Source organism: Monodelphis domestica, chromosome 5, assembly GCF_027887165.1.
Source record: "Monodelphis domestica isolate mMonDom1 chromosome 5, mMonDom1.pri, whole genome shotgun sequence".
In the NCBI taxonomy this organism is placed as follows: domain Eukaryota; kingdom Metazoa; phylum Chordata; class Mammalia; order Didelphimorphia; family Didelphidae; genus Monodelphis; species Monodelphis domestica.
Window position 1 is genome coordinate 237724200 of NC_077231.1, and position 25832 is coordinate 237750031.

Genomic DNA, 25832 nt, shown 5'->3' on the forward strand with positions numbered 1-25832 from the left:
GAAGCCTAAAGCTTTGTTTCTGAGAAGATGTTCTTTCCCAATAACTTTTTAATCCAATCAGGACTCATCTAGGCTATTTCTTTTGTTTTTCTTGTTTAAAGAACTAGGCATATGACTTTAATCAAGGTATATGTCCTTCAATTACTAGCTATATATGGGGTGGGGGTGAGATATGTCTTGTATTCAAATCTGACCTCAGATACCCCCAGATGTGATTGATTATGGGCAATTCACTTAGTCCCCACTGCCCAGCCCTGGAGCCAATGTACAGTATTTATTCTAAGATGGAAGGCAAGATTTCGTAGGCTATTTCTTTAAAACTTCTGTAACACTTTTTTTGTGGTGTATCTTCAAAATGAATTATTTTTATTTTGACTTCACAGTTTTATTTCTTCATTGCTTTTATTTCCTGGATCAAGTAAAATCAAATTGAAAGCTCAACCATGACTATGAGAGAGCTCCCCAACCTGACCTTCCAGTTCAAAGATATACATATTTTGTTAATACTTTATTATTCAGAAATTGGTCAAATAGGCCCTTTTTTCCCTTTTCTTTCCATTTCTGCCTTTCAGACCCTCTGCTCTTCTTTAGTCCCTCCACCATGAGGTGGGAAATGAAATAGAGATTGAAAGCAGCTAAAGTTAGTCAATTCCATTACTGGTAAAACTTCTGAAGAAGTGGATGTTTGAAGCTAATGGTTAAAATTAAGTTGTTCTCAGGTTTTGATTACATCAGTTTAATACCATATGAGGTAAAAATGGGATGTAAATTTTAAACTATATTCCCACCTTGGAATTGTGTTAAAAATCTGCTAGACCCCAATATTTTCCACCAGCTAATTTTATACTCTTGAGGAGAAGGTAATGGTAAATCTGACAGTGGTGAATCTCAGAAGCCTAGAGAATTATTAGTCAAGTGCTTGGTTATATTTCAGCTTGAGGAAAACTTCTTAACTTTTAGCTGACCCTCAAGCCAAGCACAATTTCATTCATAACAAATCAGTAGGTCTATTTTTTCTTGCTTATTCAAGTTGAATTTTGCTGGCTCCAGCTCAGTGGCTTGCAAATACATTTAAATTCATAGAAGCTCCAACAGTATTCAAAAATTTTTACTAATCAAGACAATATGTTCACAGCATAACCCACTATTAACCTCTTTTCATAAATAGGAGCAAAAGTGCATGATAATTTGTTGTATCCCATCAAGTAATTTTTTTAAATCCATGAGGAGATTACATTCTTCATTCACATTTAAACTGTTCCTTTTCTCTGACCATCTATTCTCACATTTATCAAAAACTTTTTATTTCTCCCTAAAAATAAAAGTAAAAACATTCATAGGTTCACCTTTGACTACTGTTTAATTAAATAAGCCAGAAAATTAAATAAGCTTCCCTCCCCCCATCTCCTCTTTCTGCTGGTACAGTGGATAGAGTGCTAGTCTTGGAGTCACAAAGATCTGAGTTCAAATCTGGTGTTAATCTCCAGTTAGGACAATATCATAATAAAGTAGGAAAGCAGAAATGATGGAAGAGTAGAAGGGAAGTCAAACATGTGAGGGACATTGAAGAGGCAGAAGCGATAGGACTTGTCCTCTTGCCTCTTCTAGCTCCCAATGGCTGCATCATCCCTCTCTTTCAGTAAAAAATCTTATCTCCAACTCTGTTGAGAAAAATAAAGGCTTTAATTAGCTGCAAATATCCAGATCTTGCCATTGCTATCTCCATATCATCTCTTGCATTCAATCCTTCTCTTTATTCCCATAGCTATAATCACAGTTCAGGTCTTTATCATTTCTTTCAGGTTATCCAAAGGGCCTCCTAATTGGTGCCTCACCCTACTCTAATATAAATGACATACATGGCACCAAACTGGATTTCCTTCATCTTAGCTCTGACTGTGTCATTGACTTCAATCAATTTCAGGAGCTCTCTATTGCTTGTGGAACACAACATAAACTTCTGTGTGTAGATTTTAAAGTCCTTCACAACTAGACCCAAACATATATTTCCAACCTCACAGGAAGAAAAGAGACATTTATTAGGAAGGAACGAAGGAAGGGAGGGAGGGAGGAAATCCTTAATCCTTGAGGATATAGTCTCTCATTATTGTATTTGTTCATCCAGGCAAAGTGACTAAAGGTTTGTTGAATTAAATAATCACTGGCCAAAGAAGAGAGAAGATTTAATTCCTCAATCCAAACTTCAGGGATAACATGAAGGAGAAAATGGTGAGAGTCAACAGAAATAAAGAAATTAAGATAGAGAGAAGAAATGAGTATTAAGCACCTCCAATGTATCAGGTACTATGCTAAATACTTTTAAAAATCTTATTATTTCTTTATATCTCTACTTTATAGGTTAGGAAACTGAGGTAGACAGTACTTAAAGTGACTTGCCCAGGGTCACACAGTAAGAGTACAAGGCCATATTTGATTTCAGGTCTTCCTTACTTAAGGGTTTGTGCTATATCCACTGAGCTACCAGCTACCTGGAGTTGAAAGGAAGGGCAGGTTTTGTGCTGATGATGAGTTTGGTTTTAGATATGGTGAGTTTGAGTTGTAGTCAAAACATCTAGATGGGGGTATGAATTAGGTAATTAAAGATAAAGGAATGTAGACTTGGGGTGAGATGTGGTTTGAAACTTCTAGAAGTTAATATCTGAAAGATTCTTTGAACCTTTTTTCATCTAGTCATATTTTACTATCTTCAATTTCATTCCCATTACTCACTAACATATTCCTGTCCCAAACAGAAAGATGTACTCACTGATCTCCCAATTCATAAACCACTCATGTCCCCACCACAAAGTTGTTTTTTTTTTTTGCTCTCTCAAATTTCATATGATTGATGAAGCCTTTTCTCGTTTCCACCAAGATTGATTATCTTTTTTTTTTCTCCTTTCTAACCTCTTATGCATAGGTAGAATGGGATAACCTAGAAGATCATGGACTTCCTATTAGTAGAAGGTTTCAAGCAAAGGCTAGATGTCTCCCCTTAATATATTTATCATCAGAGACCTGGGATCCTTGTTCTGTCAATTACTATCTGAGAGACCTCAGCCAAGTTACTTTCATCTCTCTGGCCTTCCATTTCTTCAGTTTTTAAATGAGAGGATTGAACTTGAGGATGTCCAAGATCCCTTCCAGTTCTGAGATTCTTTTTTTTTAAATAATATTTTATTTGATCATTTCCAAGCATTATTCATTAAAGACAAAGATAATTTTCTTTTCCTTCCCCCCAACCCCCAATAGCTGACGCGTGATTCCACTGGGTATTACATGTATTCTTGATTTGAACCCATTGTCATGTTGTTAGTATTTGTATTAGAGTGTTTGTTTAGAGTCTCTCCTCTGTCATGTCCCCTCAACCGCTGTAGTTGGGCAGTTGCTTTTCCTCGGTGTTTCTACTCCCACAGTTTGTCCTCTACTTATGAATAGTGTTTTTTCTCCTAGATCCCTGCAGATTGTTCAGGGACATTACACTGCCACTAATGGAGAAGTCCATTACTTTCGATTATACCACAGTGTATTAGTCTCTGTGTACAATGTTCTCCTGGTTCTGCTCCTCTCGCTCTGCATCACTTCCTGGAGGTCGTTCCAGTCTCCATGGAATTCCTCCACTTTATTATTCCTTTTAGCACAATAGTATTCCATCACCAACATATACCACAAATTGTTCAGCCATTCCCCAATTGAAGGGCATCCCCTCGTTTTCCAATTTTTGGCAACCACAAAGAGCGCAGCTATGAATATTTTTGTAAAAGTCTTTTTGTCCATTACCTCTTTGGGGTTCAAACCCAGCAGTGCTATGGCTGGATCAAAGCGTAGACATTCTTTTATTGCCCTTTGGGCATAGTTCCAAATCACCCTCCAGAATGGTTGGATCAGTTCACAACTCCACCAGCAATGAATTAATGTCCCTACTTTGCCACATCCACTCCAGCATTCATTACTTTCCTTTGCTATCATGTTAGCCAATCTGCTAGGTGTGAGGTGATACCTCAGAGTTTTGATTTGCATCTCTCTGATTATAAGAGATTTGGAACACTTCTTCATGTGCTTATTATTAGTTTTGATTTCTTTATCTGAAAACTAACTATCCATGTCTCTTGTCCATTTATCAATTGGAGAATGGCTTTGATTTTTGTACAATAGATTTAGCTCTTTATAAATTTGAGTAATTAAACCTTTGTCAGAGGTTTCTATGAAGATTTTTTCCCCAATTTATTGCTTCCCTTCTGATTTTAGTTACATTGGTTTTGTTTGTACAAAAGCCTTTTAATTTGATGTAGTCAAAATTATTTATTTTACATTTTGTGATTCTTTCTATATCTTGCTTGGTTTTAAAGTCTTTCCCCTCCCAAAGGTCTGACATGTATACTATTCTGTGTTTACCCAATTTACTTATGGTTTCCTTCTTTATGTTTAAGTCCTTCACCCATTTTGAATTTATCTTGGTGTAGGGTGTGAGGTGTTGATCAATTCCTAATCTCTCCCATACTGTCTTCCAATTTTCCCAGCAGTTTTTATCGAATAGTGGATTTTTGTCCCAAAAGCTGGGATCTTTGGGTTTATCGTATACTGTCTTGCTGAGGTCACTTGCCCCTAGTCTATTCCACTGATCCTCCTTTCTGTCTCTTAGCCAGTACCAAATTGTTTTGATGACTGCTGCTTTGTAATATAGTTTAAGGTCAGGGACTGCAAGGCCCCCATCATTTTTTTTTTCATTATTTCCCTGGATATCCTTGATCTTTTGTTATTCCAAATGAACTTTGTTATGGTTTTTTCCAAATCAGTAAAGAAATTTTTTGGGAGTTCCATGGGTATGGCACTAAATAGATTAATAAGTTTGGGTAGGATGGTCATTTTTATTATATTGGCTCATCCTATCCATGAGCAGTTAATGTTTTTCCAATTGCTCAAGTCTAGTTTTAGTTGTGTGGAGAGTGTTTTGTAGTTGTGTTCATATAGTTCCTGTGTTTGTCTCGGGAGATAGATTCCTAGGTATTTTATTTTGTCTAAGGTGATTTTGAATGGGATTTCTCTTTCTAGTTTTTGCTGCTGAGCTGTGTTGGAGATATATAGAAATGCTGATGACTTATGTGGGTTTATTTTGTATCCTGCAACTTTGCTAAAGTTGTTGATTGTTTCAATTGGCTTTTTGGTTGAATCTCTAGGATTCTTTAAGTAGACCATCATGTCATCTGCAAAGAGTGATAACTTGGTCTCCTCCTTGCCTATATTGATGCCTTCAATTTCTTTTTCTTCTCTAATTGCTACTGCTAGTGTTTCTAGTACAATGTCAAATAGTAGAGGTGATAATGGGCATCCTTGTTTCACTCCTCATCTTATTGGGAATGCATCTAGTTTATCCCCATTGCAGATGATATTAGCTGATGGTTTTAGATATATACTGTTTGTTATTTTTAGGAATGACCCTTCTATTCCTATGCTTTCTAGTGTTTTTAATAGGAATGGGTGTTGTATTTTATCAAAGGCTTTTTCTGCATCTATTGAGATAATCATGTGGTTCTTGTTGGTTTGCTTGTTGATGTGGTCAATTATGTGGATGGTTTTCCTAATATTGAACCAGCCCTGCATCCCTGGTATAAATCCTACTTGATCATGGTGGATGACCCTTCTGATCACTTGCTGGAGTCTTTTTGCAAGTATCCTATTTAAGATTTTTGCATCTATATTCATTAGGGAGATTGGTCTATAGTTTTCTTTCTCTGTTTTTGACCTGCCTGGTTTTGGAATCAGTACCATGTTTGTGTCATAAAAGGAGTTTGGTAGAACTCCCTCTTTGCTTATTATGTCAAATAGTTTGTATAGTATTGGGATTAACTGTTCTCTGAATGTTTGATAGAATTCACTGGTGAATCCATCGAGCCCTGGGGATTTTTTCTTAGGAAGTTCTTTGATGGCCTGTTGGATTTCATTTTCTGATATGGGATTATTTAAGAATTCTATTTCTTCTTCTGTTAGTCTAGGCAGTTTGTATTTTTGTATATATTCATCTATATCACCTAAATTGGTGTATTTATTGCCATATAATTGGGCAAAGTAATTTTTAATGATTGCCTTAATTTCCTCTTCATTGGAGGTGATGTCCTCCTTTTCGTCTTTGATGCTGTTAATTTGCTTTTCTTCTTTCCTTTTTTTTAAATTAGATTGACCAGTACTTTGTCTATTTTGTTTGTTTTTTCAAAGTACCAGCTTCTTGTCTTATTTATTAAATCAATAGTTCTATCACTTACGATTTTATTAATTTCTCCCTTAATTTTTAGGATTTCTAGTTTGGTTTTCTGCTGGGGGGTTTTAATTTGATCGCTTTCGAGTTTTTTTATTTGCATTTCCAATTGATTGATCTCTGCTGTCCCTAGTTTGTTAATATATGCACTCAGGGATATGAATTTACCTCTGATTACCGCTTTGGCTGCATCCCAAAAGGTTTGAAAGGATGTCTCGCCATTGTCATTTTCCTCAGTGAAATTATTAATTGTTTCTATGATTTCTTCTCTAAACGATTTTGGAGTATCATATTGTTTAATTTCCAATTAGTTTTTGATTTGGTTTTCCATGTACCATTACTGATCATTATTTTTATTGCCTTGTGATCTGAAAAGGCTGCATTTATTATTTCTGCTTTTCTGCATTTGTGTGCCATGTTTCTGTGACCTAATGTATGGTCAATCTTTGTGAATGTGCCATGTGGTGCTGAGAAGAAGGTGTATTCCTTTTTATCCCTACTTATTTTTTCCATATGTCTATTAATTCTAATTTTTATAAGATTTCATTCACTTCTTTTACCTCTTTCTTATTTATTTTTTTGATTTGATTTATCTAAATTTGATAATGATTGGTTTAAGTCTCCCACTAATATGGTTTTACTGTCTATTTCTTCCTTCAATTCTCCTAGTTTCTCCATTAGAAATTTGGGTGCTATATTATTTGGTGCATACATGTTGATTAGTGATATTTCCTCATTATCTAAAGTCCCTTTTAACAAAATATAATTACCTTCCCTATCCCTTTTGATCAGGTCTATTTTTGCTTTGGCTTTATCAGATATCATGATTGCAACTTCTGCCTTCCGTCTGTCAGTTGAGGCCCAGAAGGTCTTACTCCATCCTTTAATTCTGACCTTGTGGGTGTCTACCCGCCTCATGTGTGTTTCTTGAAGATAACATATGGTAGGGTTTTGGATTCTAATCCATTCTGCTATTCGTCTACGTTTTATGGGTGAGTTCATCCCATTCATGTTCAAAGTTATGACTGTCACTGGTGGACTTCCTCGCATTTTGATATCCTTCCCTAATTCTAACCTTTCTTCTTCAGCTCTACCTTTTAGTCCAGTGATTTATTTTAAATCAGTTCCCCTTGTCCCCTCCCTTGATATATTTCCCTTTCTAGTCCCTCCCTTTTTGTTCCCTACCCCTACTCCCTCTTCTTCCCTTCCTTTTTTGTGTTCCCTCCCCCCTCCCCCCTTGTTTTTCCCTTCTCCCTTCCCTTGTTGGGTAAGATAGAATTCACAATCCCAATGAATCTGGATGTTCTTCCCTCTCAGAGTTGATTTCCCTTAGAGTAAGGTTTAAGTAAAAACTCTCTTCCTCTCCTTCTTATAGGAGTTTTCTTCCCCTCCCCTTCCCGTGTGAATCTTTGTGTGAGAAAGATTATTCTATTCTGTCTTTCTTTTCCCCCTATTTACACGTTACATTTTCCCCACATGTTAGTATACATAGATTGATATAAATGTAGTCCTTATAGAAGAGAATTTGAGTAAAAGAAAAAGATAACATTTTTCTCCTTTTCCCTTTCCTTCATATTTACCTTCTCAGGTATTCCATGCTCTTTGTTTTTCGATATCGAACTTTCCACAGAGCTCTGGTCTTTTCTTTGCAAAAACTTGGAAATTTTCTATTTTGTTGAATGCCCATACTTTCCCTTGGAAGTATATAGTCAGTTTTGCTGGATAGCTGATTCTTGGTTGAAGACCCAGCTCTCTTGCCTTTCTGAAAATCATGTTCCATGCCTTACGATCATTCAGAGTGGAACTTACAAGGTCTTGTGTGACCCTGATTGGCATTCCTTTATATCTAAATTGTCTTTTTCTGGCTTCTTGTAGGATTTTTTCTTTTGTTTGAAAGCTTTGGAATTTGGCAATTACATTCCTGGGAGTTGTCTTTTGGAGATTTAGTGTAGAGGGTGTTCCGTGAGCTCTGTCAGTGGCTATATTTCCCCCTTGTTCTAGAATCTCTGGGCAATTTTCTTTGATTATATCTTGTATTACGATGTCGAGTATGCTGTTTATTTCTGGCTTTTCTGGAAGTCCAATTATTCTTAAATTATCTCTTCTTCCTCTATTTTCCAAGTCTGTCACCTTGTCAGTGAGATATTTTATGTTCTCTTCTAATTTCTTGGTCTTTTGGCTTTGCTTTATTAATTCTTGCTCTTTTACCTGCTCGTTGTCTTCGAGTTGCCTAATTCTGAACTTTAAAGCCTGATTTTCCTTTTCAGTTTGGACAAACTGGTTTTGTAGATGCGTGAATTTCTTTTGCATTATTTCCCACTTTTCCTCCCAGAAGGCTTCCATCTTTTTGATCCTTTCCGATTCAAATTCTTCATGGATTTGTGGAGAGTTTCCATTTCCTTTGGAAGATTTTGGAGCATTTGCTTGTGTTTCCTCTTCTATCTCCTCTGTATTTTGTATTTTTGCTTCATAAAATGTGTCCAAAGTTGCCCCCTTCTTCTTTTTTTTTCTTGGAATTTTGGGGCTTTTGTGCTTCTGTGGAGTTTGCCATCTCTATCTGAGTGGGGAGGACTAGCTTTTCTTATCTCTGTCTGGTGTTCAGAGGTTTTAGCCCTAGGCAGATTGTCCGTTCTATGCAGTTGTTGTTCTGTCTTCCCAGGGAAGCCAAGAATTGCTGGTGTTTCCATGTTACTGCCCTCCTTGTTTCCCTCCCGATGCTTTTCTGTTGCCTTACTTCCATGCTCTGAACCTGGCTTGGCCCTTTCCTCAGGGTGTTTGTTTCTGTGCCTTAGCTGGCCAGGCGAGCCAGCACTCTGAGGGGGGAGGGGCTGAGGCTTCCTAGGGCTCCTGATAAGATTAACTTTCTCTGGGTTGAACTGAGTATGCTTTGAGGCAGGGACCTTGAGACTGGGATTTAAGGATCCAGCCAGGGGGCTGCAGGCTCCCCCTGTCTCTTTCTGTTTCCCTGCTGTCTGGGTGCCCCTGTGACTGGGTCAGGTTGTTTTCAGGATGTGGCCTTCAGAATAGCCGGCTCCTGAGGCCCTTTTGCCAGCCCTGGGGGTTACTGTTGTTTCAGAGGACCCTGCTCTCTGAGGGGGGAGGGGCCCTGGCTTCCTGGAGCTCTGAGGGCTGATGATAGGATTAAACTCAGACTGAGTATGCCCTGAGGCAGGGCCCTTCGGTGAGACTCAGAAGGAAGGATCTGATCAGAGGGCTACAGTTTCCTCCTGTCTCTCTCTGTTTCCCTGCTGTCTGGGTGTCCACTAGACTGGGTCAGGTTGTTTTCAGGAAGGGACCTTCAGGATAGCCGGCGCTGAGGCTCTGAGGTTCCCTTTGCTGCCTCGGACTCAGCGCTCTGGGTTGGGGGGATGGGTCCTAGGACCTTCCTTCTGTCTACCCCTTAGGTCCAAGTGATCTCGTGTTCTGGCTTTTGGGGGGGCCGAACCTTTTGATCCAGGTCCAGAAGGAGGATTCCCGGAGTCTATGCTGTGTTTGTTTTGAATTTCGGTGACTTAGGAGCATATAGTTTGAGTTTGGTAGGGAAGCGTTTCCGGAGATCTGAACTTTAGCTTTCTCTAAGCCACCATCTTGACCAGAAGTCCCTGAGATTCTTTAAAAATGAATTTGATTCTGATAAAAGATGATGAATTCAACGGCAATAACTTCTGTTACCCAAGCTTCACAATTCAACCTTGCAATGATACAATTCAACCTTTCAATGATGCTCTTCAACTTCTTATTCTGAGGCAGTAGTACCTTTTTGCAAACAAGTTGTCTTAGATTTATTTTTTGGACTACAGGGGAATGCATACCCTTGTAACAGTAGTATTTCCCCATGACTCTAGTTGGTTTGGGCTCCGTTAATTTATGCTCTCATCTTGGGAAAGAGTATCTGAAGCCATCATTCCTTTTGTTGTTTTGGGTAAATCCAGCCAGATATTTTAAATCTTCAAAATATACTCCAGAGAGAGGAAGTTGCTTTCATCTCATTCTATCAATGGAAACATTTTATCTCTCTTTTGGCATAAGCAACAAATTCTATAGTGCTACATACAAAATAAGACATAATGGTAAAAAACTATCAAGGAAGTCAATTTCTAAAATCTTTTACTTCCAGATAACTTGTTTACAGAGAGCTCCTATTATAAACACTAGAGATTTGCTATTTGTGATTAGCTAGTATGGATTTTGACACAGTTGATAAACACTAAACAATCACTGAAGAAATGTAATTTAAGTTTATATTACTAAAAGATTCTTACTGAATTTGGATGAAATATTTTCCAGGCTCAATCTCAAATTCTGCTGAAAGAGTAATACATGTTAATCTAAGACTTGAAACCATCATTTTACAAAATGATTTACATTTAATTAGGATTTGTGAGCATGTACTGTAACTGAGTAATACCTATGTTAGCTTTTCCAGTAGAATCTAATATTTTTAACACCCCTAGTAAGCTAGTAGTAATGATTTTTCAAACTCCATAGATGAACTTCATTAGGTTTCAATGCATTTAAAAATTCTTCTCTCTGACTTTATCTATTCAGTGTTCATATACTTAACTCCTATTTTGACAGCATAGATAATCTCTACTTCCCATATTTCCTTTCTCTTCTTCCCCTCATCTCACTCAAAGGTGAGAAATTTAAATCTCTTAACTTAAACAGATTTAAGTTGAGGCCAATTGATAACACAGATAACAATTTGCAAAAATCAATTTCAGCATTTGGATGATGAAGGTTATTGAAGATAGGAATACTAAGAAAGAAAGCAAATCTATTCTCTAGAATTATTATGGAAATAGCATCCCAAACTAAATTGCATTCTAAAAATGTACCATACCCCCCCCCCCACACACACACACCTCTGCAGGGCTAAAATAGAGATGTCACAATGTCATTAAGAACCTTCTAAAACCCTAAATATTTCAGACCATCTATCCTAAAAATATGGAGTTTTGCCTTTGGAAACTCAGTTGAGATTGGATTGTATCTAAATGTGAATTTGAGGTGAATAGAGTCAGTGTCTAGACTCAACTTTTAGAAATGGAGAGAACATTCTATCTTATCACTTCATATCACTATTTCCTCTGACTACTCTGGATAACTAAGGGACTTTGGAACTTTTAATGATAACTAACTAAAAATGCCAACACCTGGACAGAAGAAATGAATAGAATATTTGTTGTTGTTTAGTCATTAGAGTTGAGCCCAATTCTTCATCACCCCATTTTGGGTTTCCTTTGCAAAGATTTTGTAGTGGTTTACCATTTCCTCCTCTATCTCATTTTACAGTTAAGGAAGCAAACAAATGGGGTTCAGTGACTTGGCCAAGATCATGTAACTAATAAGTGTCTGAGCCTGGGTTTGAATTCAGATCTTCTTGACCCCAAGCCCACTACTTTATTCTCTATACCCTCTAGATATCTACAGTGCATTTTGGTATAGGTTAAATTATGTCTTTGGAAGTGTATTTGAATTTGAAGGCAGAGGACTTTGATACACATCCTTCTCTTGTGACTTGATACTCTCCTGATTTTTAATTAAGTCTCTTTTTCTCTCTGGGACTCAAATTGTCTCATAATTAGAATGAAAGGCAGGACAGGGGTGGGAGAATGAGGGGGGGGGATTTCAGACATTTCAACCTTCCCCCTTTGGATATCCTGAGAATCCTACTAAAGGAAACTGTGCATAGTATATACAATGCAAATAACAATGAGAATCTTTATTAAAACTCATGTAAGATACTGAGTACCATTTCCAAATGTGTGAGGTAATTTAAATATTAGTTTAAAAAGACTAGATTCGATCTTATGTTGAAATTTGAGTACTACCTTCAAACATTGGAGAAAATTTATGTTATGAGTTTTTAAGACCAGGCATGAATGGAGGAAGGAAATTTCAGGTGCAAGGCTCAATCAATATGTACTTGTCTGACTGGGCATTTTCTATTTTGACTGCCTCAAACAGAGATGAGAATCTAGAGAGGCAATATATTTTTAAAAAGGATTGGATTTCCAATGAGAAGAGGTCTCACCTACTACTCAAATCTCACCTCCTGGGCTCATTAGTCTGTGATCCTGGAAAGTCTCTCAATTTCAATTTAGATATCTATAAAAATGGGGATATTCACAGTACTCACCTCCCAGGGTTGCTGTGAAGATCAAATTAGATAATATATGTAAAGCATTTTGAAAATTTTAGTCCTATGTAAATGTCAGCAATTATGATAATGAAATCTAGTTGAGTTTTGGTGAGGGAGGGTTTAGTTTAAGGGAGGAAGATAAATTCTCAGTACACAATCTATGGAAGCAGTTCTCAAACTTTGTTTTCAGTATCCCTTTACTCTCTTAAAATTAATGTTTTGTTTCCTGTGGATTGTATTTATCAACATTTGTCATAGAATTTAAAGTTGATAAATTTTTAAAAATCATTCATTTTAAATGATGATAATCCCTTTAAATGTTAGCATAATACATTTTATGAAAAATAATTACACTTTCTAAAACAAGAAAACACGAGAATGATATATTTGTTCTGCATCTAATCTGTTATAAAATATTGTTTTGGGTGAAACATAAGAATCAAACATCCATAATGATAGACAGTTGGAAAAAATGACGTCTTAGCATTGTTTTGAAAATACTTCTTATTTTGCAAATTCCCTGAAAAAGTTTTAGGAACCCTTTGGGGTCTGCAGAATGCACATTCAAAACCAGTTGTCTCGGGACAAAAGAAGAAGACCACTAACCAGAATCCCTTTATTCCACATTAAAATGCTTCATCAAAGACAGCTACTGATGCAGGCAGAGGAAAGCTGTAATAAGCATCACTTGGGGATTCATTTCACCAACATGACTTGGCTGTCCCTGAGAATCCCAGAGCCTAGACCACTAGCAGTGGTATACTCATCTACTCTAAATCTGTCTTAGTTTTGCACCCAGCTCTTTAAAGGAAGGCACCCATCATTCTCTAGAGACAATAATAGCTTTGCCTTTTCCCTGCTTTGGAACAATGGATCTCTTTCAACCTCCATGATGGCATTGTGGCCTGATTATTAAAATACATAGTCTTCCTGCAAATACCCAGACAGACTCTTTCTTCTCTTTTCCATATACCAAATGAAAAGATAAATCTGTACCTGCATCTATCATCCAGGCTTCAAGGCCAAGTTCACCTTCCATTTCCTCTATGAAGCTCTCTCAGACTTCTTAAAATGATTTCTTTTCACTATGAACCACCATAGAACTTAATAGTCTATACTATTTAATACAGTACTCAATCATATGGACTCTTCTGCAATGTTTCCTATTCTGTCAGCCCATTCCTTTAGATAGCATAGAGAGCTAAAGGAGTTAAACTGACAAAAAAAAATCCTTCAGGCCACAGGTATCCACTTTTTCCTGAACTTACAATAAGTAATAATCTCATATCAGGTCATATTTTTTTCCATATCAGTGATTTTGAATCCATAGAAAACATTGTACAAACAGATTGCTGCCTCCTACTGCCCATTTCCTGGACTAAGATACCTTTAATCCATGTTTATTACCTAATCAAAATTCTGGTAATTTTTCTATTTACCTCCAGGAAACTCTCCATTCCTTAAATATTTCAATATATGGTTCACAGTCTTTTCTTCCTAGCTCATGCCTTCATGCTAGCAGATAGGAATATATATATATATATATATATATATATATACGCACACACATATAGATATATATCGACATTCCCTCACACATCTTATCTGTTTAGTTCCTCAATGTACTCATTTTCCATGACCTATTTATCCACAATATTTTGACCACATAAAGATGTCATTCACTTGATTCCATTCTCTACTACCATGTTCATGAATCCTGAAATTCCTTTATTGCATCATAATTATCCCCCCCCCTTGTACTTTGTTTTGCACTTTCTAACACTGTTTTCATCCTCACTATAACCTCCAATCCCTTGTCTCAGTCCTTTCCCAGGCCATCAAATCTGTATTGGCTACATCTTTCTCCTTTGCATATCTTAAACCCATTGATGAACTAGTTCAGTCGTACAGTATCCTCTTCTATTGAGTCCCTTGCTGCCTTACCTTATTACTGATTTTGCTTTTGCCAATGCTCAGACTTAAATTACTCCAAACATCTGCTGCTGCAGTTCTGATTTACATGTTGCTGGATGAAGCTGGAGGAAAATCACAAAATCATGCTGACTAGGTCCACTACAAATTTATTTTACATAATCCCACCTGGGGCCTTCATGTGGCAATCTTTTTACATCCTCTAATTAATTTACAGTTATAGCTTTTCTGAACTTTTTTATTCCTTCTCTAATCTCCCAGGGCTCCCCCTTCTCCTGCTCTCTCAGCTAAGAATTTTACCTCATATTTCACTGAAAAAAGAGACTATCCTACCTCTTATGTCCTCCTTACCCCACATCATCTAAATGTCTTCCACAACTTTCCATTCCTTTACACTCATCTGACAAGAAGAGACAACCCTTTTATTTGCCCAGGCAAATTCTCTGAAAGGCTGTCTACAATTGTAGTCTCCATTTCCATTCTCTTCATTTCTTCTTAATTTTCTTCAGTATGATTTTCCATCTTCATTGTTGAACTAAAACTACTCTCTCCAAAATTACAAACAATCTCATAACTGCTCAGGCTAATGGCCTTTTCACAATTCTTATCTTGATGGACTTCTCAGCAGCCTTTGACATTGTTAATCACTCTCTTCTCCATTCTAGGTTTCCTTTACAATGACATCTTCTGGTCTGCTTCCTATCTATCTGCCTCTTTTATTGGATCTTCACTTGCATTGTATCTCAGCACTTTGGGTGTCTTCCAAGGTCTTCTGACCATAAGCTCTTTTACAATATTTTTCTTAATAATCTCATCAGCTCCCATGAATTCAATTGTAACCTCTGCAAAGATGATACTCAGATCTATTTTTTTAACCCTAACCTCTCTTGTGAACTTCCAGTCTTTCATGTCCAGTTGCCTATTGCACTTCTCAAAATAGATGCCCTAACATGTTCAAAAGTAAACTCATCTTTAGCCCCAAACCTTCCCCTAACTTCCCTGTTAATTTCCAGGATTCTATCATCCTTCTAGTCATCCAGGCTTAAATCCTGCATGTCATTCTCTACTTCTCATCTTCTCTCACCCCCAATATCCAATCAGTTGCCATGTTTTATCAAAATTCCACCTGCATAACATTTCTCTTTTATGCCCCCTCCTCTCCTTTGACACTATATCATTACAGTACAGGTTCTCATAACTTCCCAATTGGATTGTTGCACTAGTCCGCTGATTCTTGAATCTCTTGTTACTTTAGTACAGCCTCCACTCAGCTGTCAACTTGATAAGTCTAAACATGACACAATGCTATTCAATAATCTCTATTGACTCCACAATAAAATATGGAGTCATTACTTGTTTCTATGATCTAGTTACAATGATCTCCTTGCTATATTCCTTGTAGATAGCATACCTTCTCTCTAATTAGTGCCTTTTATTGACTATGCTCCATGTCTGAACAGTTCTTCTTCCTCATCTCCTTCTCGTGGATTCCCTGACTTACTTTCACGTCTCAGATAAAGTCCCACTGACTATGAAAAGGTCTTTCTTAGTCTTCCTTAGAGCTTCACTCTAAGATTGCTTCCAATTTATCCTGTATATATTTTGTTCATACTTAGTTTATATACATTGTCTTCCCAGGCAGAGTATGAGATCCTTGACAGAAGGATTATTTTTGCTTTTATTAGTATCCACAACACTGATCATGGTCCTTGACACTTAATAAATGCATGTCAATTTGACTAACAACTTAACTTAAACAATTCCCAGATCACTAACACAGTGTAATTTCTTTCTCCTTGGAACCTGTAATCATAATACATAGTCTCTAACACTTATGGATAAGCAAATACTAAAACACCATATCACATTTCTTATATTGTTATCAAGTAGTTAATGTGATTTTATCTTGACTCCAAATTCAGTTGTTAGCTGTTTGAGGAAAAGGACTTTAATCTGTACTTCTTTGTCATTTTAACCTGATGTCTACTACCTAATGTCTAGAGGACACCTTCAATAAATTTTTGTTGGTTGCATATGTACTATAGGCATTCAGTTAGGTACTGCCTCTAAAGTACTGATTGTCATATTGATAAGATTATACTTTTACTTATCTTCAGTATAATTCCAAGCACAAATTTTACTCAACAATGTTTCTGAGTCTTGGAAACTCCATCTAATCTCAGGATGTTCCTGTATATTCTATGATATTTTTAAAAATACTTTATTCCATATTATTGTGCTATAAGGAATGATAGATTGCTTGGGTTTCTGTATGAACTGGAAAGACCTCCATGGACTGATGTGGAGTGAAATGAGTAGATCCAGGATGACGTTGTACACAGAAACTGAAACACTGTGCAACAGATCCAATAAATGGACTTTACTACTAGTAGCAATGCAAAAAAGATTACTGTATTACAAAAATGAATAATATGGAAATAGGCTTCAAGTGATAACACATGTATAACCCAGTGGAATTTCTTGTCAGCTCCAGGAGAGGTGAAGGAAGAGGGAAGGGGGGAAATGAATCATGTAATCATGGAAAAATATTTTGAAATAAAAAAATTAAAATATACTTTATTCCAGATGGTGGAGTTGAGGCAGCAATGCAGCTGAATTTCCCTAAAATTTCCCTCCAAACAGCTTTAAAATAATGCCTGAAATAAAATTTTGGAATGGCAGACATTCCAAACAAAGCAACAAAAAGCCAGAGGGAGACATTTTTCCTAACACAATTTTGGGAACACCAGTGATAGGTATTGGTGGTGACTATAGCAAGAGTAGTTTCCAGAGCTCCCAACCTAGATGTGGTAAAGTGGTTGGACAACTGGTCAGAGAGAGACTACATGAGAGATATTGATGAAATTCTGTGCAGTTAACACTCAATGTCAATTCTACTCCCCATACCAGTTCTGAGCCACAGTTCCAGGGCAGAGAGGAGAGCTTGGATTGGTCATAAGGGATCAGGGTCCCTGGATCCAGTTCCAAGGCAGAAAGGAGCACTAACATTTTTGGCCTCAAGGAGAAAGTGGACCTAGTTAGAACTCCAGAGCCAAGAGGGGCACTAGCATTTGCAGTTGCTGGGGAAGAAGGGGTCCTTACTGGGTAAGGACCAGAGTTCAGACCAGGGGAATAGTGAACAAAGCTCTTCCCAGATAGAATCACTTTGGAAGTATGGAAAACTTGAAGACTCCAAGAACTAGTTCTGTAAAACAGCCTGAAGCTTAGAACAGTGCCTTTCAAGTGAGTAGAATCCAAATTTAATACAAATTTCAAAGTCAAGAAATAGAATGGGAAAATGAGCAAACAGAAAAAAAGAACTTGATTATAAAAATCTAATAGGACAAAGGGGAAGATCAAGATTCAGACTGAAAACAAAATAACAATGTGAAAATAGCTACAAGAAAAGTCTCAAAGAAAAATATTAATTGGAAATAAGCTCAAGAAGAATTCTTGGAAGAGTTAAAGAAAGTAATAAGAAAAATAGAGGAAAAAGAAAGAAAAGAAATGAGAGCAATACAAGAAAATTGAGAAAAAATTAAAGACTTGGTAAAAGAGGCACAAAAATACTGAAAAAATAATAGTTTTAAAACCGAATAGGTTAAGAAGAAAGAGAAAAATTTTGAGGACTGATAGGTTTAGAAAAGAAGATTATTATTTAAATTTTTAAGATAATTTGAATTTGATGCTCTGATGAGATTTACCCCTGCATCTGTCCAGAAATGTTGGAATCAAGTTTGAGACAGAAACCATGGCTAGATACATAGATTTGTGAGTCATTTGTGAGAAAATGACAACTAAATCCCTGAGTGCCATGAAGTCCTTCAGAATAAAAGTCAGAGGCTGTGATGCTAATAGATTAATGAACAACACATATTGTAAAAACAGAAAGGGATGGTGATTATTCAACCCTAAGCATACCAATCTAAATGCATGGATGCATTTGGGTTATTCTGACACTGAGTTGTTGGATAAACTTATCTTTACCTTCTCAGACTGAGCTGCATTGTGCTCAGTGAGGTGATGAACATATGTCAGTCTGGCATGACAGGGGACAGAATCTTAAGGAGGAGAGTTTGGGCAAATAAATCTCAGATTTGCTTGAGAATTTTTCCCACTCAATCTTATTTTTTTAAATCAATGTCCATAGCAAGGAAAGAAAGGATAGTATTAAATGAAGTAATAATGTTTCACTTTTGTGTAACATTCACAATAACTTTAATTCTTCAAAAGTAATTTCATAGAAGATTTCCATGAGGTAGGCAGAGGGGATATCCTTGTCACCACTTTTCAGATGAAAATGTCACAGGAAGACTTGGCCTTCCCCAAGGTCATTCAGCAAGTTAGTGTTAGGAGCAGGAAAAGGACCTAGGTCTCCTAGATGAGTTTGCTTTCTATTACAGTACATTGCCTTCCATGAAAGGACATTTTTCTAGCCCTTTCTTTATGGTAAGGGTTATTAAATTTTATAATAGATAACTAAAGCAGGTTCTGCAATCTTCTTCCCTAGAGGACTTTAAAAATAGGATAGATTCTCATCTGTCCAGATAGTTTAAGTGCAATTTTGCCTGGAGATAGGAGAATGGACAGGATGATTTTTGAAGTCCCTTTTAAACCTTTTGATTCTTCTTGCTCAACTGATGAATACTAAGAATATGCCAGATATTTTATGGTAACATTTCTCTAAATTATGTATTCTGATTAAATTCCCATAAAATATGTGGCTGTCAAAGATGACGACAGTAAAAACATTTATAAGGCTAGTCATGCACTAAATAAATAAATGATAATTAGGAAGGTAAATGTATGATTTGCAAATTAACTGATTGACTTTTCTGAGGTGGAAGAAAACAGTTGACATGAAGAAAAAGGAGGAAGAGAATTTACAAATAATTCTGTAACTGCAGAACAGTGAAATGTATCTAAGAGTAAAGCTAGGTCTAGGGCGAACTATGAAAAGGATAAGGATTATTTTCAGCATCTTCCCTTTAGAGTACAAGAATCTTTTCCCCAAGGAAGTGCTAGAGCAAACTCTAGCAATGATCCCATTGCTAAATTTTCAATGTAAACATTCATAACTTAGAAACTAGAAATTACTATAAATTAAGGCGTGATTTATTGCTTTGTTGATTGTCTAGTCTTAATAAAGTGTTATTATTTCAGATTAAAATTAAAAGTTAAATACATATATTTTCTTTCAGCTCCTGGAGAGCTGATTGGTAAACATTTGTCAGCACATCCCTGTATTGTTCTATAAACATTGCTTGGGGTCATCAGAAAAGTATTATAAGGCTCAGGCAATGAAGTCAACACCAGAATAGAGACCTAGTGATTATAAGCTATTATTGCTGTTGCCTCTTATGATGATGATAATGAAAAGAAGTTAAAGGACAAGGGAAAGAGAAGAAGGAAGTGGAGAAAAAGAATGGGGAGAAGGGAGGAAGAGAAGTAGAAGGAGGAAAGGGAGGAGGAGGACAAGAAGAAAATAAGTATATTGTGCTTTAAGATCTTTCAAAGTGTGTTAAATACATTATTTCATTTGAACTTTAAAATGCTTCTCTGGATTCCTCTTCTGGCTCTTAATTCCATCACAATCCTCTTTTTAGTTTTCTTGAATTCCTCTGAAAGACCTTATTTTGGTTTTCCTTCCTAATGGATCTCCTAGTTCTTGATCTGTTCTGAAATGACTCCCCTTAAGAACAAACATTGGAGACTGATGATGACCTGAGCTTAAACTGAACTTGTAAAAGGAAACCAGCAGGATTGCATTTGGAAAATATATGAAGAAAAGTGTGTCTGAAAAAGTGCATAGAGCAGATATGCATCAGGATTGAGCAACAACAAAGGAAGAGCTCTTATGTGGTACTACTCTATTAGCAATGTACTGACATGGAAAAGAAGGTGGCCAGCAGGTAGAGTTGACCCCTTTATGAAGGATTCACAGGAAGACACCACTAATGGCCCAAGGGAAAATTATTTTAAGTCTATAAGGAGGGTACAAATCTCATCATATTCAATAACTCATTTTATTCTGGTCCATTTGAGGTTGACTCACAGGTCCCTTCAACATGACCGATCTTGCTTATCTTATATATATATATATATATATATATATATATATATATATATATATATATATATATTAGAATGTTAGGACTCGTAAGAAATTTCAGAAATTATCTTAACCCATTTATAGTTAATTATTAACCATTACTACCAATAATTAATATAATTACTATTAATGAGCATTATGACATACATTTATATAGCATTTAAGATTTTCAAATCACTTTAAAAACATCTCATTTGATGCTCACAACCCTGGGAGGTAAGTGCCATGATTATTGCCATTTTACAAGTGTAAAAGAGGTCCACCTCTTTTACACAAGTGACTTGGTCAAGGTTTCACAGCTAATAAGTGACTGAGACCAGATCTGAACTCAAGTCTTCTAGATTCTGAGCCCAGTGCTCTGTATCAGTTGTGTCAGCTTAAATAACTTGTCCAAGGTCACAGAAGTTTGTTAATCCATCCATCCATGCCCATATTCAATTGAATCACTGAACTCACTACTATGTTCAAAACATGATACTCTATGGTTTTTTTCTATCTTGACCTCACTCTTCTTAGAAGCTCAAGATTTTAGTAATTATAGGTTTCATTTTTCCAAAGCTAATTCCACTTAGATAGTTCAACATAACTCTTCTATTCAGATGTATCAGAAGAAATAGGAATATATCTTTTGAGCTGAGAGGAATATTAGAGAAATAGAGAGTTTGAGAGTTGGGAGGCATCATGGAAGCTCAAAGCAACAAGAGAGGATATAATGAATCAAATCATCTTGTTTAATAGATTAAAAAAAAAACCCTGAGATCCAGAGAAATAAAAAGATTTGCTCACACATAAAGAAATGGCAGTGTCAGAATTTCAACCTAGACCCTCCTGACCCAGTGCCCCTGCCATTTGCCTCAAAACCTAATGACTTTAGGGACCATTAAATCCAATCCTCTTATTTTATAAATATATAAACTGACATCCAGAGGTGAAGTGACTTTTTGTGGGCATGAAGTAAGTACTAAAACTAAGCACTAAGTTTTCTGGTTTCAGCTCCAGTTGTCCTTTCATGGTAACTACATACATGTCCTCCATTGCAGCACTTCCACAAGTCTATGTGTAAAATCTCACAGCCAGGCCATAGGCCTTTGGAGGATTTATTGAATCTACTTAAAAGGAAGTTTCTTCTCTACTGGGAAGAAAGCAGGCCTTTGTTTGAGTTTTCTACCAAGCTTCAAAATACATTTCTACCCTCTGATCTCTTCCTATCACCCTAAGATCAAATGGTTCAAACATAGGTTGATAAAATATTCCTTCTTGGAGTGTAAAGTCTGCCCTTTACTCAGCCTTGACTAAGCCTTTCAGTTCATAAAGAGGATAAAAATGGAAATGACAAACCATTAAAACTAATAAAAAACCATTAAGCTATATCATATCATGTCAGAAAATTTAAAAAGCAAAATGATGCCCCAGCAAAAATGAGACACATTTTTCTCCCAACCAAATTTCAATAGGAAAAAATATACAACATGCCAGTGAGCAGGTTACAGTTTACTCTAATGCACATCTAGATTAGATGTTCTTAATCCTTTTTAATGTTGTCATAGACCCTTTTGGCAGGCTGGGAAAAATTATGGATCCCTTCTCAGAATGTTCTTTTGAATTCAAAATTGAAGAAAATGCTATGTTTTAGTTAAAGGTTTGTGAAAGCAAAAATGTAATTCATTTTCCCATCTAGGTTCCCTTTGTAGTCAATCCTTGGATTCCCAATTCAGAATCCATTTCTTAGTGCTTTCAGTTAGTATAGCCAAATATGCAAATGTGTAAAATGGGGATAATAGTAGCACCTACATTTTAGGGCTATAATGAGAATCAAATGAGATAATAATCATAAAGTGCTTGGCACATAGTAAGCACTACATAAATGTTAGATATTATTATTTCTGTTATTGTTATTATATTAAATAATTATGGTCCTTAATGTTTTTATTTTAAAGTACCAGATTACCTTTTATTCACAGAGAAATTTCCTAATCTCTTCTATCCACAACTATACCCCCAACCCTGAAATAATTATGAAAACAATCCATTGCCTGATCCATATAATTTTAAATTGAACTCCTGGGTCTCTCTTCTCCAATAGAAAATCTAAATTGTTGACTGCCAAGCAGTCAATAAAGGCCATACTCTGTAGGCACCACTGATGGAAAAAACATCAGCTGTAGCACTATCCTCTGCCAGAGACAGAAGAATTGTGGAAGTAAAGCTTAAATTCTCTTCATTGTGAATGTAGCAACCAAATGAAAAAGCCAAGGAGAAACAAATGTGGTTTTCTGACTTCAAATCCTATTTTAAATGTTAAATAGCCAGGTCTAAGGTCCATTTCCTCTGTGAGAACAGACAGATGTGCTGAAATCCTTGTCCTAATAACAGCTTCATTTTCTACTGGAAAGTCACCAGCAGCCAAAAGGAAGCAGTTCTTTTCGACAGGCTTCTCTCCATCACAAAGTGCTGAGGCAGCACCTGAGAGGCTTTCCTAGACAATTGCCTACACTGAAACTGTCATTTCACTAGTGAGATTAGCCCTGATGTATAGTATGGATTGGTATGGATTGCCTTGCTCTAAGCTTCTGAAAGGTCACTAGACAAATAGTAAGAGTCATCTATTGTTCTCCCTGTTGACAAGTTAGCTGCCATTTTGACAAGTCTTTAAAACTATCAGAAATCTGTTTCCTTCCGAATTACATGGAGATGTTCATCTCTACTTTGAGGCATAATTAAAACCCAGTATCTCTGCAATAAAGCCTGAAGTCCTAGACATCCTGAGCCATATATGCAAAGCCTGGTAGCCAAAGACTCTAATATAGTGAGTGAATCACCTCTGACATCTGTCAACTATCCCATTGAGTACAATCTTTCTGGGAACATAGAAAGGCAGAAAGTAATGAACCTCAAGCCCTGGGATATAAATACAGGGGGCTTCTTTGTCCAATCACTACAGGTTGTAGCTGCTGAATAAAAGCTCTATCACTATCACAACAGCTAGACAATAAAAGCAAAAACAGGCAAATCAATAGAAAGTATAAAGTGTAGTTTTCTAGAGGCAGAAAAATCTATAATTCCAAGATTTTTTTATTTATTTGTTTCACATTATTATTAATTTTAGACTATTTTTCCATGGTTACAAGATTCATGTTCTCTATTTCCCCTCCCCCCAGCTGACAAGCAATTTCACTGGTTTATACATGTCTTATTAATCAAAACTAATTTCCATATTATTTATATTTGTAATAGACACAAGACTTTAAAAAATTAAAAGCAAGAAAATAATGTTTAAAATGAATCCAATGATATTCTATGCTGAGTTTCACATAAAATCACATGAGCACATACATGCCTCTGCTTTTTTTAGCTCATAACAGTCATTACCTGCTTATTAAGTACCAACTCAGCTTGGGTACTGTCAAATTAAAAGGATGGCAAGACACCTGTATTAGCCATAATCCATCCCTTGAATGTTCTTCCTATACAGCTCTGCCTCATGGATCCCTTATCTTCCTTCAAGGGTAAATTCAAGAGCCCTCTCTTAAAGGAAGTTGCCCCTGACTCTTCCAGTGTTACTTCTATCACTTTCAAAAAATAAGTCTCTGTATTTTATGCCAATGTTGAATAGTGTCTTATTCATGTATATGTTTTATCCCTGATATGGAATGTAAGTTCTCTGAGGACAGGAAATGTTTGGTTTCTTATTTCATATACACGAACACAGATGCTTAATGTTTATTGAATTGAACAGAATTGAATTATATGGTTATTCTACAATAAAGACCACAAGGACAAAGACAAATGAACACACAAAGCATGGGTTTTTTTTAGCAAAAGAGAGGAAAATAGAGCTGTATTCATGAAAAATCCTGTTGGGAAAAATAAGTCAATGTATTTTCTAGGATAAGATTGAACATCTCAACTGCTAGAACTTACCCCCAAAACATAATCAACGAAGGCTGAAAAGTCTTGAAATTCAAGACGCTAAGCTTTCAGGCAAAAACCCAAACCACAACAAATTTTCTGTTCAGTTTTGGTATGGAACCATTTTCTCTACTAATGATATTACTGATAGCTGGAATGCAGCAAGAACTAACACATGCTGGCATATTTAAGCCCTTGTTGGGAATAATGAGAAGGAAAAACGCTTGAAATTATCATTGCTGAAGAGACAAATCTAGGTTTCACATAAACTTTTTTCTCATTCCTCAAAATCACTCAAAAGTCAATGACTTTTCAATCTCTTTTATCTACCCTTATGCCAATAAGATGATCAGCCTTAACAAAAGCCAGGCTACTTTTTGAAGGGAAAGAAAAAATGCATGTCTGAACTACTGAATATATTTTTTCCTTTGAAATACTGCTTTGGTTACTTGGGGGGAAATAGTATCTTTTTTCATAAAGTATAACATCAAATGCAGATTCATTAGTGACAAAATCTGCAAAAATGAAGTCCACTGCTTGTAGCTTGTTGGGTACGTGGTGTTTGGATTCCTATCTGTGTTACTTTCAGATCAAAATGAGACAGAGGAAGGAACACTTTGTTACTGTGAATCTTTTCTCCCCTGGTATATGACTCATATCCTGCTATTTGGGATACTTTGATGTCAAATATTGAAAGCTTCTAGTCTTTTAATGGAGGAAAGAAACCAATATGTAGTATGTTATCCAAACATCATATACCAGAATTCTAGCAAGTTCAGGCAAAAGGAACCCAGATTCCAACTCTTAACAGAAAAATAAAGTCTTCAGTTCTACCTGAAGCAAACTTCCAAGACAAAAGCTAGTATTAAATTCAGAAACCGCATGATGCTGAATATTAATTTTCCTACAATGCTAGGTGGAGTCACTGCATTTTTTTAACAACTGAAATATAGGTAAGTATAGCTACTATCTAAACAAACTCTTTATTATGGAGCATCCAGGGCTAATTTACCTGGACCTGGCCAGAGCAGTTGTATAGAAAGAACCCTGGAAAGAGACTGAAACACAACTGACATTAGATGGCAGTGCAAATTACATCATTTAAGTATATCAGCTATGAGACTTCAAAGGAGAAGCTGTGCGACATTGAGTTTGGGGCTAAACCTCTCTCTCTCTATGACTCAAATCTTCTCTGTAAACAAGAGCTTTGGATTCTGTGCTCTTTAAGGTCTCTTCCATTTCTAACATTCTTTAATAACTTTATGATTCTGAAGTACTGGGTAAAAAGAAATGATCTCCTCAATCTGTTCCTTTCTCTAATGCTACCCTAAATTAGACCCTGGTTGCCCCTTGCTTAGACTATTGCAAGAGACTCACAAGGGACCTCCCTGACTCCAATCTCTCCTTTTTCCAATATAATTTTCCATACAGCTCTGAAACCAATATGCCCAAAACATGGTTCTGACAGTGTCATTCATCTA

General features: G+C 36.3%; 1 protein-coding gene across 3 annotated transcripts in view; it reads right to left on the reverse strand.

Annotated features, from left to right (window-relative positions):
* PTPRN2 (protein tyrosine phosphatase receptor type N2) overlaps window positions 1-25832 on the reverse strand; it is a 1540336-nt gene that overhangs the window by 834967 nt on the left and 679537 nt on the right. The window lies entirely within an intron of this gene.